The sequence below is a fragment of the Oxyura jamaicensis genome, unplaced genomic scaffold (genome assembly GCF_011077185.1).
Source record: "Oxyura jamaicensis isolate SHBP4307 breed ruddy duck unplaced genomic scaffold, BPBGC_Ojam_1.0 oxyUn_random_OJ70617, whole genome shotgun sequence".
Classification (NCBI taxonomy): domain Eukaryota; kingdom Metazoa; phylum Chordata; class Aves; order Anseriformes; family Anatidae; genus Oxyura; species Oxyura jamaicensis.
Window position 1 is genome coordinate 2,147 of NW_023310094.1, and position 12,663 is coordinate 14,809.

Here is a 12,663-nt window from a genome sequence, read left to right on the forward strand (position 1 = left end):
GTTTCTTCTTCTTTTTCCTTTATTTTCTTTCCCCTTTTTTTATTTTTATTTTTTTCTTTTCTTTTTTCTCTTTTTTCCCTCTTTTTGTCTTTTTTCTCCTTTTTTGTATTTTATTGTCTTTTTTCTTTTTTTTTCTTTCCTTTTTCTATTTTTTTCTCTTTTCCCCCCCTTTTTTTCCTTTTTTCTCCTTTTTTCATTTTTTTCATTTTTTTCCTTTTTTCATTTTTTATTTTTTCATTTTTTTCCTTTTTTTTGTTTTTTTTTTTTATTTTTAATATATTTTTTTATTTTCCTCTATTTTACTTCTCTTTTTTTTTCTTTTTTTTTCTTTTTTTCCTTACTTTTCTTTTCCTCCTTTATTCTTTCTTGCCATTTTTTTTTTTTTTTAGTAGAAACCATACGGAGTTATCACAGATCTGGGGTAGGAGGTTTGAAGCCTTGGCCAAGCTGCCGTAGGCAGCACCAGCAGACAGACTGGCAGGCTTAGGGGGAGGGGGGGGCAGCCGGGGGGTGGGGGGTAGCAACAGCGGCAGAGCCGCTCGGTTCGGCGGACACAGCGGAGCGAAGCAGAGAGGGAAGCTCGGGGCCGACCCGGGGGTGGGGGGTGGTGGCGGAGGAGCAGCAGCAGCAGCGGAGCTGAGGGCAGAGGTCGGCACGCCTCTCCTCCCTCTCCTGTGGGTGGTGCAGGACATCCCCCCTGGGTGTCCTGGGGTGTTACTTCCGCAAGCGGCTCAGATCTCTGCTTTGACCTGGCCCCGCCAACTTCCGTCTTTTCCATGCCCGATGGTGGGTCCGGCGGGACTTCCGCATGATATAGAGGGGCATCCCCAGAGTTCTCGCCCGCAATGCGTGTTAAAAGTCAGCAACAGTTCTGCAAGGGCTGCCGCTCCTAGTGTTGACATCTGGGCCGCGGCGCAGGAAACCTCCTTCTCCGCCTCCATAGCCTTTAATGTCTCTAATACCAGTTGACTGCTATCTCTCCAAATTCCCAAGACCATTAAAATAATTGAGAGAGTGTAGTCCCAAAGCTGGGAAAAAACAAGGAAACCTTGTAGAAAATAAGGAGGCCTTGTGGTGGTTTTACTGTGCTAGGCAGCTGAACACCACAACTGCTCTCTCACTCCCCCTCCTCAGATCCACATCAGGATCTTTAGGTGTCTGGGCATTGTCCAAATCACTATAAATCATCTCCAGCACAGCTAATTCCCTCAGTTGCTGGAGACCTCTATCCACAGTGGCCCACTTGCCTACTTGATATACAATATCTTCCTTGTGGGGGATACCTTTCTTTCACAGCTGCCAGGAGTTGCCTCCAGAGGCTGAGAACCTATGTCTCTCTCCGAATTCCTTTGTCAATTACCATTTCTCTAGAGAGGGATCCCAACTGCTTGGCTTCATTGCCTTCTAATTGTTGGCTATTGGCCCCTGTGTCCCAGCATCGAAGCAGCCAGGTGAGGATGTGTTCACCTGGGTGTCGACCATAACTCTTTTGTATTTCTCGCAACTCCCTCAGGGATAGGGATCAAGTGGTTTCCGATTCCTTTATAATTTCCATCTCTTCTTCCTGATGTTTTTGTGATGGCACTGCTTTAGAGGTGCCTGCCTTTTCCCCTTCTTCCTTCTTAGGAGAGGCTTCTTCCCTTACTAAACGAGCTGACTTCCGTTTCCATTGTTTTGACTTGAGTATGGGGGCGACTGATACCATAGGTGGTTGGTCCTCTGGGTCAGCCACAGCATGTGTTATCTGGTCATCAGATTCAGAGACTTCCTCCCTCTCTTCAAGATGCTGGATGATGTTAAACAGTGTTTGATAGGATTAAGCCAGGACCCAGCACAATGCTGCAAGCTGTCGTTCTCCGGCATTGTCAGGGTCAGGGCATACGACTCTCAAACATTCTATTAGGTTTTAAGGATTTTGCACGTGTTCAGAGGTGAATTTCAAAACTATTGGAGGAGACACCCGTGACAGGTACCTGCCTATATCCTCCCACACACCTTGCCACCTGCCACAGGACTGTTTTGGGACAGATTCCCGGGTAAGCTTTCTAAACAATCGACTAATCTTAGAGAAGAGGAGACCCGTTATGCAGAATTAGAAATAGCAATATATGGGTTACACATGGATATTCAAAATACTCAAGAACTGTTGTAATTAGCCCACTGTGAAAGAAGGAGAAGGTACCATTCCTGATATTATTCATAAACTGACTTCCAGATGAGGAAAGGAAGGCAGTGCAATTCTGAATATTCTCTAAAATATAGTTTCCATGAGACCCAAATGATAACAGTGCAGAGCCTGAATGCCAGATTAAACTCAAGGCCAGTACTTGGCAGCACAGCGAGTTAAAAAAAACGAACACAGATTGTAGCACATTCTCGGATAGGATATAGAAGAGAAAGGAGAACATGACACTGATTACATGACACATGATCAAACAAGTCAATATTAACAGGACACTGAACATGGTGACTAGCAAGTATGTTAGTTGTAAGAGTTTTAATCAATCCTATTGTTATCTCAACCCTTCGAGCCCCACATTGAGCGCCAAAAAGGACTGTGACGGTTTTAATGTGCTAGGCAGCTGAACACCACAACCGCTCTCTCACTCCCCCTCCTCAGATGAGGAGGGGAAGAAGCAAAGGAAAGAACAACTCACGGGTTGAGATAAGGATAATTTAATTAAAGGAAAAATAATTATTAAAGAAATATTATTATTAATTAAACAAATTAACTAAAGGGAAAAAAGGGAAAGGGGAAAAGGGAGGCGGAAAGGGAAAAAACAAAGCAAGTAAAGACCATGTGGAAGTGCAGAGGAAAGAAATTACTCTCTACTTCCCACAAATGAGCAATGCTTGGCCATGTCCTTGAACCAGGGCCTCAACGCACGTAGGCAGTGTTCGGGAGGACAGACGTTTTCACAACGAGAGCCCACCCCTCCCCTCTTCTTCCTTTTTCCACCTTTTATTGCTGAGTGTGACATCATATGGTATGGAATATCCCTTTGGTTGGTTTAGGTCAGCTGCTCTGGTGATGTTTCTTTCTCACTTTTTTGCCCACCCCCTAGGAGGGTTAGAGAAAGTCCTGATGCTGTGCCAGCACTTCTCAGCAGCAGATCACACAACACTGATGTGATACCACTGCTATTCTAGCTACAAGTGCGGAGCACAGCACTCACTGTATGAGCTGCTGCAGGGAAAGTTTACATCCCAGCCAGACCCAGTACAGGCCCGTAGCTTGTGTAGTCTTTCTATAGCTTGTGTAGTCTTTTAGCTGAGAAAATAAGGAAAGAAAGAGAGGTAGCCTTGAGCTAGCAGAAGCAAGGAAGATAAGGGATAAAAGGTAAAAAAAAAAAAAGGAGAAAAACAGCTCCAGACTGACCTATAGTAACCATTTGCTCATTAAGGGTCATTAACATTAAAAATCACATCCATCAAAATGTGAACTTATGCTAATGTGAGATTTGGTGTCATGTCCGTCCCCCCCCCGCACTGTTCCTCTGTAATGTGCAAACTCAGTAGAGATAAGTTAGGTGAGCTGTAATAGCCAATCAAAAGTAACCAGAGAGATAGTTTTCACAAGTTTGCTGTGTATAAATGATGGTGATTTTAGTCAGAGGTGTGCTTGCTTTGCGAAAGATCACCAAGCACCTTTATGTAGATTCCAACTCTGCGTGCTTATTGGTGTGGCACACCAGGCAAGAATCTACGGACAACAAGAGGGCTCACAAAAACATCAACTAAAACATCAGTACAGGAAGAACTGCATCCCATGGCAGGGACCCCACACTGGAGTAGGGGAAGAGAGGGACCATGGAGGAGCAGCAGAGACAAAGCATTGTAGACTGACTGCAACCCCCATTCCCTGTTCCCTTGCACTGCTTGGTGGGAGAAGGTAGAAGGGGGGTAGATGGGGGGAAGGTGTTTTCAGTTTGCTTTTAGTTTCTCACTGCTCTAGTGTGTTAGTAATAGGCAATAAATTATATGAATTGCTGGGACTGTTTTGCTTGTGATGGTAATTGGTAAGTGATCTCCCTGTCCTTATCTCAACCCTTGAGCCCTTTTTCATTGTATTTTCTCCCCACGTCCTGTACCTTTGAGGAGAGGGAGTGAGAGAGCAGTTGTGGTGGAGTTTAGCTGCCCATCTTTGAGAAACCACCACAGGGAGGAACAAAGGAGGAATAGATAAAAGATAAAATGGACCGATCATTTCTAAAACAGGGCTGATCAGCACATTTGTCTGACAGCCATGCATCTGATCACTGCAGTTAGTCCCATCTTCATATTAAATCTTTTCTTAACTATTTTGCTGCATAATCTCACTATCACTCACCATGTGTGTGCACTGCAGGGACGAAGTGCCAGCTACAGGTGAGACCTGTGTGCTGTTTGGGTGGATCTAGAGCAAGTGGTGTCTCAGGGCCAGCTACAAGAGTGGGTGGGGGTCTTGGCTGGCAGCCACTGGGGTGGGAATGACATGTCTCAAAAATTAGCTGCTGGAAGGGACCAGACTTAGTAAGACAATTAAGGGACTCAGCACCAGCAGCTGAAGTGGGACCACAGGTCACAGCCTGCATGCTTGGTACTAGCTGCTGGGTGGGGCCTGAGTGTCTGTGTCTTTACCAAACCAGGTGTGCATGGGGGATGTACACATCACTCACTAGCAAAATTCAATCTGGACTAGCCAGCGAGTAGGAGGCCCTGGTTCTAGGTAGGGGTATCAGGCAGGGACTATGCTGGCATCCCTATCAGACTTGTGAGTTTGGAGTGCCTGTGAGACAAGTAGGTGAGTGCATACTTTTGCTAGTGAGCATCAAGCTAGACCAGCCAAGAAGTAGGGGACCATGAACAGGGCAAAAGGGCCTGGAATCTGGGCAGTGTATTGTACAGAAAGAGGGGTTGTGCTGGTACTAGGGGGATCTGCAAACATCCATGTCCTTGTAAATCTAGACACTGCTGTGTATGTGCCTTCACTAGTGAACTTCTCTCTCTACCACCAAAGAGGAGGGAGAGGACATCTTTACCGGGTATATTGGTTATATATAGCAAGGCTTTCATAGCAGAGGGGCTGCAGGCATGGCCTCTGTGAGAAGGGACCAGGGGCTGCCCCTGTGCCAGACCGAGCCAGTTCCAGCTGGCTCCATAATGGATCTGCCAAGCCAATCAGCAAAGCCGCTGGTGCCTCTGAAATAACATACTTGAGTGTTGTGATTTAACATGGCAGGTAGCTAAGCACCACACAGCCGTTTGCTCACACCCCCCTACACCCAGTGGAATGGGGGAGAAAATCAGGAAGAAAAATAATAAAAGTTCATGGGGGTGGTGGTTTTACTTAGCTGGGCAGCTGAGCTCCATCACAATTGTTCTCTCACTCCCCCTCCACAAAGGGAAAGGGGGAGAAAATAGGATGAAAAGGCCTCAAGGGTTGAAATAAAGACAAGGAAATTACTCAACAGTTATCATCACGGGCAAAACAAACTCAGCATAGGGAGATTAATGAAATTTATTACCTATTACTAACAAGCTAGAGCAGTGAGAAACTCAAAAAAAAAAACTAAAAACAATCCACCCTCTTCTATGCCTCAGCGGCACAGGGGAACAGGGGAATGGGGGTTATGGTCAGTCTATAGCACTTCGTCTCCGCCACTCCTTCACAGTCACTCTCTTCCCCTGCTCCAACGTGGGGGCAGACCTTCCCGAATTGATCCTGTGTGGGCTTCCCACAGGCAGCAGCTCTTCAAGAACTGCTCCAAATATGAGCACCTCCTCCCCCTCCTTCACTGACCTTGGTGCCTGCAAAGGCTATTTCTCACTCCTCTCTCTCTCCCAGCTGCTGTTGAGCATCAGGTTTTTTTTCCCCTTTCTTAAATATGCTCTCACAGAAGTGTAAACAACATTGCTTATTGGCTCAGCTCTGAGCAGAAGTGGGTCCCTTTCTAGCCGGCTGAAACTGGCCCCTATGTAACATGGGGCAGCTTCTGGATTCTTCTCACAGAAGCCACCCCTGCAGCCCCCCACTACCAAACCTTGCCATGTAAACTCGCTACAACAGGTCGGGCCCAGAGGGTTCTTGTAAATGGGGTTACATCAGGCTGACGAACTGTTACTAGTAGGGTTTCCCAGGGCTCCATTTTAGGACCAGTCCTCTTCAGTGTTTTCCCTTTGAGAAGGGGGAGTGAGAGAGAGGTTGCGGTGGAACTCAGCTGTCCAGCTGGGTAAAACCACCACAAACAGTCCTCTTCAATGTTTTCATAAATGATTTGGATGTTGGACTTGAAGTGTTTTTGAGCAAGTTCATGAAAGATACCAAATTGGGCGAAAACGTCTTTCCTCCCGAACACTGGTTGCATGCGTTGAGGCCCTGCTTCAAGGACGTGGTCAAGCATCACTCATTTGTGGGAAGTAGAGAGTAATCTCTTTCCTCTGCACTTCCACACAGCCTTTAATTGTTTTGTTTTGCTTTGTTTTGTTTTCATTTTTTCCCTCCCTCTTCCCCTTTCCCTTTTTTCCCTTTAGTTAAATTGTTTAATTAATAATAATATTTCCTTAATAATTATTTTTCCCTTTAATTAAATTGTCCTTATCTCAACCCGTGAGTTGTTCTTTACTTCTTCCCCTCCTCTTCTGAGGAGGGGGAGTGAGAGAGCAGTTGTGGTGGAGTTCATCTGCCTAGCATGGTAAAACCACCACAGCAAGACAGTTTTCTAAGGCTACTTGGGATATTTGTTCTATTTCTCTTTGTATTTGACCAAGGGCATCAGCAGTGGCATTGCTTATGATTTCTAGTGTTGCAGAAATATTTACTATTGCTCTTTCAAGTTCTATTATTCCCAATGAAGGGATTAAGACCCTCCACAAGGTATGAAACTAGGTATTTCTATTTGAGAGGGGATTACAAATTCCTCGTTTCTCCTGAGGTGTCATAAAGATAGCCTGTGATCTTAGCCAACCCCTTATTGTCTGCATGTTTATGGAGTCTAACGTCTGGAACTACAGCTCCCAGGGCACAAGTCCCATATCATCCAGCTTTACGTGTTCATGTACCACATAGCCAATATATTCCTCCAGGGGATATACACCAATGGAGGCTGATAGGTCCACTTCTATTTCCATATTTTTTTGATAGTGTAATTGGTGTTTTCAACTACAATCATTGATTTTAATTTTCTCCAATTAGATTCCAGGACATTCCATTCTCCTTAGTTCTATTAATAGCTGCTGACTGGGTTAAACCACAACACAGGGGATCTGCTAGGGAAACTGGAAATTTGTCCCCTGGTTCCCATCAGTCTGAGTCCTCTAGCATAATCCTCTAGCATAATAATAATAGGGCTAAGAAGCTGGTGAAGGGCCTGGAACACAAGTCCTATGAGGAGCTGTGGTGCTTTTACTCGGGTGGGCGGCCAAGCTCCACCACAACCGCTCTCTCACTCCCCCTCCTCAAAGAGGAACGGGGAGAAAATATGATGAAAAGGACTCAAGGGTTGAGATAAGGACAAGGAGATCACACAGTAATTATCGTGGTGGGCAAAACAGACTCAGTGTAGGGAGATAGATTTATTACCTATTACTAACAAGCTAGAGAAGTGAGAATCACAGAACTGTAGGGGTTGGAAGGGACCTCGAAAGATCATCGGGTCCAAGCCCCCTGCCAAAGCAGGTTCCTCAGAGCAGGCTGCCCAGGTAGGCATCCAGACGGGCCTTGAATATCTCCAGAGAAGGAGACTCCACAATCTCTCTAGGCAGCCTGTTCCAGTGCTCCGTCACTCTCACCGCGAAGAAGTTATTTTGCATGTTGGCGCAGAACTTCCTGTGTTCTATCTTGCAGCCGTTGCCCCTTGTCCTATCCCCACAAACCACTGAGAAGAGGTTAGCTACATCCTTCTGTCTCCCACCCCTCAGATATTTGTACACATTGATAAGATCCCCTCTCAGTCTTCTCTTCTCCAGGCTGAACAGACCCAGGTCTCTCAGCCTATCTTCATAGGGAAGATGCTCCAGGCCTTGTATCATTTTTGTTGCCCTCCGCTGCACTCTTTCCAGGAGATCCCTGTCTTTTTTGTACCAGGGAGCCCAGAACTGGACACAGTACTCCAGGTGAGGTCGGACCAGGGCAGAGTAGAGGGGGAGGATCACCTCCCTTGACCTGCTGGCCACGCTCCTTTTAATGCACGCCAGGATCCCATTGGCCCTCTTGGCCACCAGGGCACACTGCTGGCTCATGGTCAACCTGTCATCCACCAGGACCCCCAGGTCCTCCTCAGAGAAACAAAGGAAAGAAACCAAAAGCACCTTCTCCACCATCCGCACTCTTCCACCTCCTCCCCCCGAGCGGCGCAGGGGAACGGGGGAATGGGGATTATGGTCAGTCTATAGCGCTTCTCTGCCGCTCCTTCTCGGTCACTCTCGTCCCCTGTGCTGTGGGGTCCCTCCCACAGGATGCAGTCTTGTTGAACTGATCCGTCGTGGGCTTTCCACAGGCAGCAGCTCTTCAAGAACTGCTCCAGATATGGGTCCGTACCACAGGGTCCATCCCTCAGGAGCAAACTGCTCCAACCTGGATCCCCCACGGGCAGCAGCTCCTGCCAGGTCACCTGCTCCTGTGTGGTCTCCTCTCCATGGGCTACAGTTCCAGCCCAGAATCTGCTCTGGCAGGGGTCTTCCACAGGCCACAGTCTCCATCAGTGCAGGTCCACCTGCTCCACCGTGGTCTCCTCCACGGGCTGCAGCGTGGAACCCTGCTCCACCATGGTACTCCATGGGCTGCAGGGGGACAGCCTGCTTCACCATGGTCCTCACCACAGGCCGCAGGGGACTTCTGCTCCGGTGCCTGGAATACCTCTCCCCCTCCTTCTTCACTGACTTTGGCACCTGCAAGGCTGTTCCTCACTCCTCTCACTCTCCCAGCTGCTGTGTGGCGCAGTGTGTTTTTTTTTCCCTGTCTTAAATCTGCTCTCACAGAGGCGCAAACAATCACTTATTGGCTCAGTTCTGGTCGGCAGTGGGGCCCTTACCAAACATGGGGCAGCTTCTAGATCCTTCTCACAGAAGCCACCCCTATGGCCCCCTGCTACCAAAACCTTGCCACGTAAACCCACTACAGGAGCATCTGAGGGAACTGAGGTTGTTTTGTCTGGAGGAGACTCAGGGGAGACCTTATTGCTCTCTTCAGCTACCTGAAAGGAAGTTGTGGGGAGCTGGGGGTCGGCCTCTTCTTGCAGATAACCAGTGACAGGACTAGAGGGAATGGCCTCAAGTTGCACCAGGGGAGGTTCAGTTTGGAAATTAGGAGACATTTCTTCTCAGAAATAGTAGTCAGGCATTGGAACAGGTTGCCCAGGGAGATGGTAGAGTCACCGTCCCTGAGGGTGTTTAAGGAAAAGTTGGACGTGGTGCTTAGGGACATGGTTTGGTGGTTGACATTGGTAGTAGGGTGATGGTTGGACCAGATGATCTTGGAGGTCTTTTCCAACCTTAATGATTTTATGATTCTATGATATTCGAATCCTGTTCTTGTTTCTCACTGCCTGCTTTCTTTTTCTTCCTCAGCGGACATTCTTTCTTCCAGTGCCCTTCCTTCTTGCAGATAGCACACTGATTGGGGCCCAAGTGAGTTTTTGTTGTGCTTCCCTTGCCTGTTCTCACCCTCGCCTCCCTGAAAATTCCTCTTTCACCCCTACTCCTACCTCCATCTCTCATAGCTGCTGCTATCAGTGATGTCTGTACTTTCATTCTTTCTCTGTCTGCCTTTACTTCCCAGTTGTTATAAACCTTATAGGCTTTGTTGATCAGCTGAGATATTGACATTCTTCTGTCCTCCTCCTCTATCTGTTGCTTCTTTTTCCTAATGTCTGGGGCTGATTGCCCTATGAACAGCATGGCAAACAGTTGATTATTTGCCTGCTCTTTAAACCCTGCTTGACAGGATTTAAATCTGTCCACTTTCTGACTGTTTTACAGAGGTGTTCATAAAAAGCAGATGTGTTCTCATCCAGGCCCTGGTGGACCTCATATAATTTAGAGAGGTCTCTTGTTTTTGGTACTCTGTGTTGGATCCCATATAGGATTAATTGCCAGTATTGTTCTATTAATTGCTGACCCCTGTTAGTATTTGGGTCCCACTTAGGATCTTTCATAACAGGTAACAATTCCTCTACCTTCTTTCTCGGGTACCTCTTGGTTTCTGCCTGAGCTTTCTCTAAAGCCATTCTCTTTTCCTCTGCATTCAAAAAAGTGTTTAATAGGGCTTGCATATCCCCCCAGTTAGTGTTATGGGAAATCAGAATAGTTTCTAACAACTGATGCATTTCTGCTGGGTTCTCCTTATAAGGTCCAACAGAGTGTTTCCAGTTTAACAAATCTGATGTTGTAAATAGAACATGAACAAAAATAGGTTCTCCTTCTGGTCCCACTGCCTGTCTTAATGGAGCCTGGATAATTGGCCCTACCCTTTGTCGGTTTTGAAGTGCTATTAGGCTAAAATTAGAATCATCCTGGGCCTCAGGAGAGGTCTTTGATGTCCCTGCAGAAGCATCTGCAGCTGAAGCCTCAGGAGAGGACTCTGATGTCTCCATAGAAACTTCTGCAGCCCGAGTCCCAGGAATGATTCCTGATGTCTATGCAGAAGAGGTGCCTGAGGACTGGAAGAAAGTGAACATTACTCCAGTCTTCAAGAAGGTCAACAAGGAAGACCCAGGAAACTACAGGCCAGTCAGCCTCACCTCCATCCCTGGAAAGGTTATGGAGCAGCTCATCCCTGAGGCCATCTCTAAGAATGTGGAGGAAAATAAGGTGATCAGAACCAGTCAATACAGATTCATCAAGGCGAAGTCGTGTTTATCTGCTTAACATACTCCCCACTGCTATGCTGCACAATCACTTTTGAATAACCTTTTGCAAGGTTAGTGGAATTTTCCAGTGCAAAAACACCTTCTACTACAAAAACACAACTGTTTCTCACAATTCCCTTCTCTTATTTTCTTACTCCTATTGTTGTTTTTGCACCTCTTCACATCCCCCATTCTTGAGTTTTTCCAACATTAAGGCGCAATATTCTTCTTCGGATGTCACGGGGAATGATAGATGCACAGTGCCATTATTATTATAATACTAACAAATATTTGAGCCAATTCTGTTTAGGTAACCACGAAGTTAGTTTTTCCCAAATGTTTCTAAATCCCCAGGAATTGTCATCTTGAGCCACTCTATGTAGGATCTTGTTTTTTTCCCCAAATATTTTTGAAATAAATCAAATTTGTCCCATTTGATCTACATATATACAGCAACTAGCATTAATTACAGTGTGTGCTACTCCTTGTGAGTTTAGTAAAAAATCTACCATGCGATTCTGGAGTACTATTTTTGCAAACTTGTTAACTCCTTTTGTAGTTCCTGGACTGCATCCAGAGTGTTATTTTCTAGTTCTTCAGTTATAGCCGAGATATTTACAATAGCTTTTTCTAATTCACTCACCCCTAACCAAGGTAAAAACCACCTTGCAAAACTGTGAAATGCCCTGTTTCTTTTTACTAGAGCTTTATCTGAGTTCGCTTAATTCTGCGTGTGGTCTCGACGGGGCTTTGGCTTTGTGGGTCTTGTCTACCTTGCCTGGTCTCTCAGAGGACCCTTCTGTTGTGGGGTTGCTGAGGGTCGAAGAACAACAAGTGCCAATCGCTACCACAACTGCGCACTGGTGGCAATATCACAAAAAACGAGACTCCCTGATTCCCATCCATGAGCTAATTTGTCAACTGGAGAGCCAAGGAGTGATCAGCAAGACTCATTCACCCTTTAATAGTCCCATACGGCCAGTGCGAAAGTCTAATGGTGAGTGGAGACTAACGGTGCACTATCGTGGCCTGAACGAAGTCATGCCACCGCTGAGTGCTGCAGTGCCAGACATGCTAGAACTCCAGTATTAACTGGAATTGAAGTCATCCAATTAGTACACCCCACGTTGGGCACCAAAAAATACTGTTGTGGTTTAACCCAGCCGGCAGCTAAGCACCACACAGCCGTTCGCTCACCCTCTCTCCTCCCTCTCTGGGATGGTGGAGAGAAACAGGAAAGTGAACTCCATGAATTGAGATAAAGACAGTTTATTAAGACAGGATAATAATAATAATAATAGTACTACTAATAATAATGTGTACGAAACAAGTGATGCACAATGCAATTGCTCACCACCCGCTGACTGATGCCCAGCCTATCCCCAAGCAGCTGCCCCCCCCCCCCCACCCCGGCTAGCCACCCCTAGATATTGTTTAGCATGACGTCAGATGGTATGGAATACCCCTTTGGCCAGTTTAGGTCAGCTGTCCTAGGTCTGTCCCCTCCCAGCTCCTGCTGCACCCCTAGCCTGCCCGCTGGCAGGACAGAGTGAGGAGCCGAAAAGTCCTTGGCTTGGTGTAAGCACTGCTCTGCAACAATTAAAACATCAGCATGTTATCAGCACTCTTCTCATCCTAATCCAAAACATAGCACCCTACCAGCTACTAGGAGGGAAATTAACTCTGTCTTAACTGAAACCAGGACAATGGATAATATTTCCACACCCACGGCCAGTACTATTGCCCCCTGAGTTTCTATCAATGTTGTTTAAAAGGCACCTTTGATAACATAGTATATTGTAGCCAGGATTATGTGTAGAGAGCTCAACTTCAAAAT

General features: G+C 46.4%; 1 long non-coding RNA gene across 1 annotated transcript; it reads right to left on the reverse strand.

Moving 5' to 3' along the window:
• Window positions 1–4,031: 4,031 nt before the first annotated feature.
• Window positions 4,032–12,092, reverse strand: LOC118159485. The gene is made up of 3 exons (XR_004747138.1): window positions 11,948–12,092; window positions 5,783–5,790; window positions 4,032–4,049 (listed from the first exon to the last, which is right to left on the reverse strand). It is a non-coding gene; the product is annotated as an uncharacterized LOC118159485 (long non-coding RNA).
• Between the last annotated feature and the right edge of the window lie 571 nt (window positions 12,093–12,663).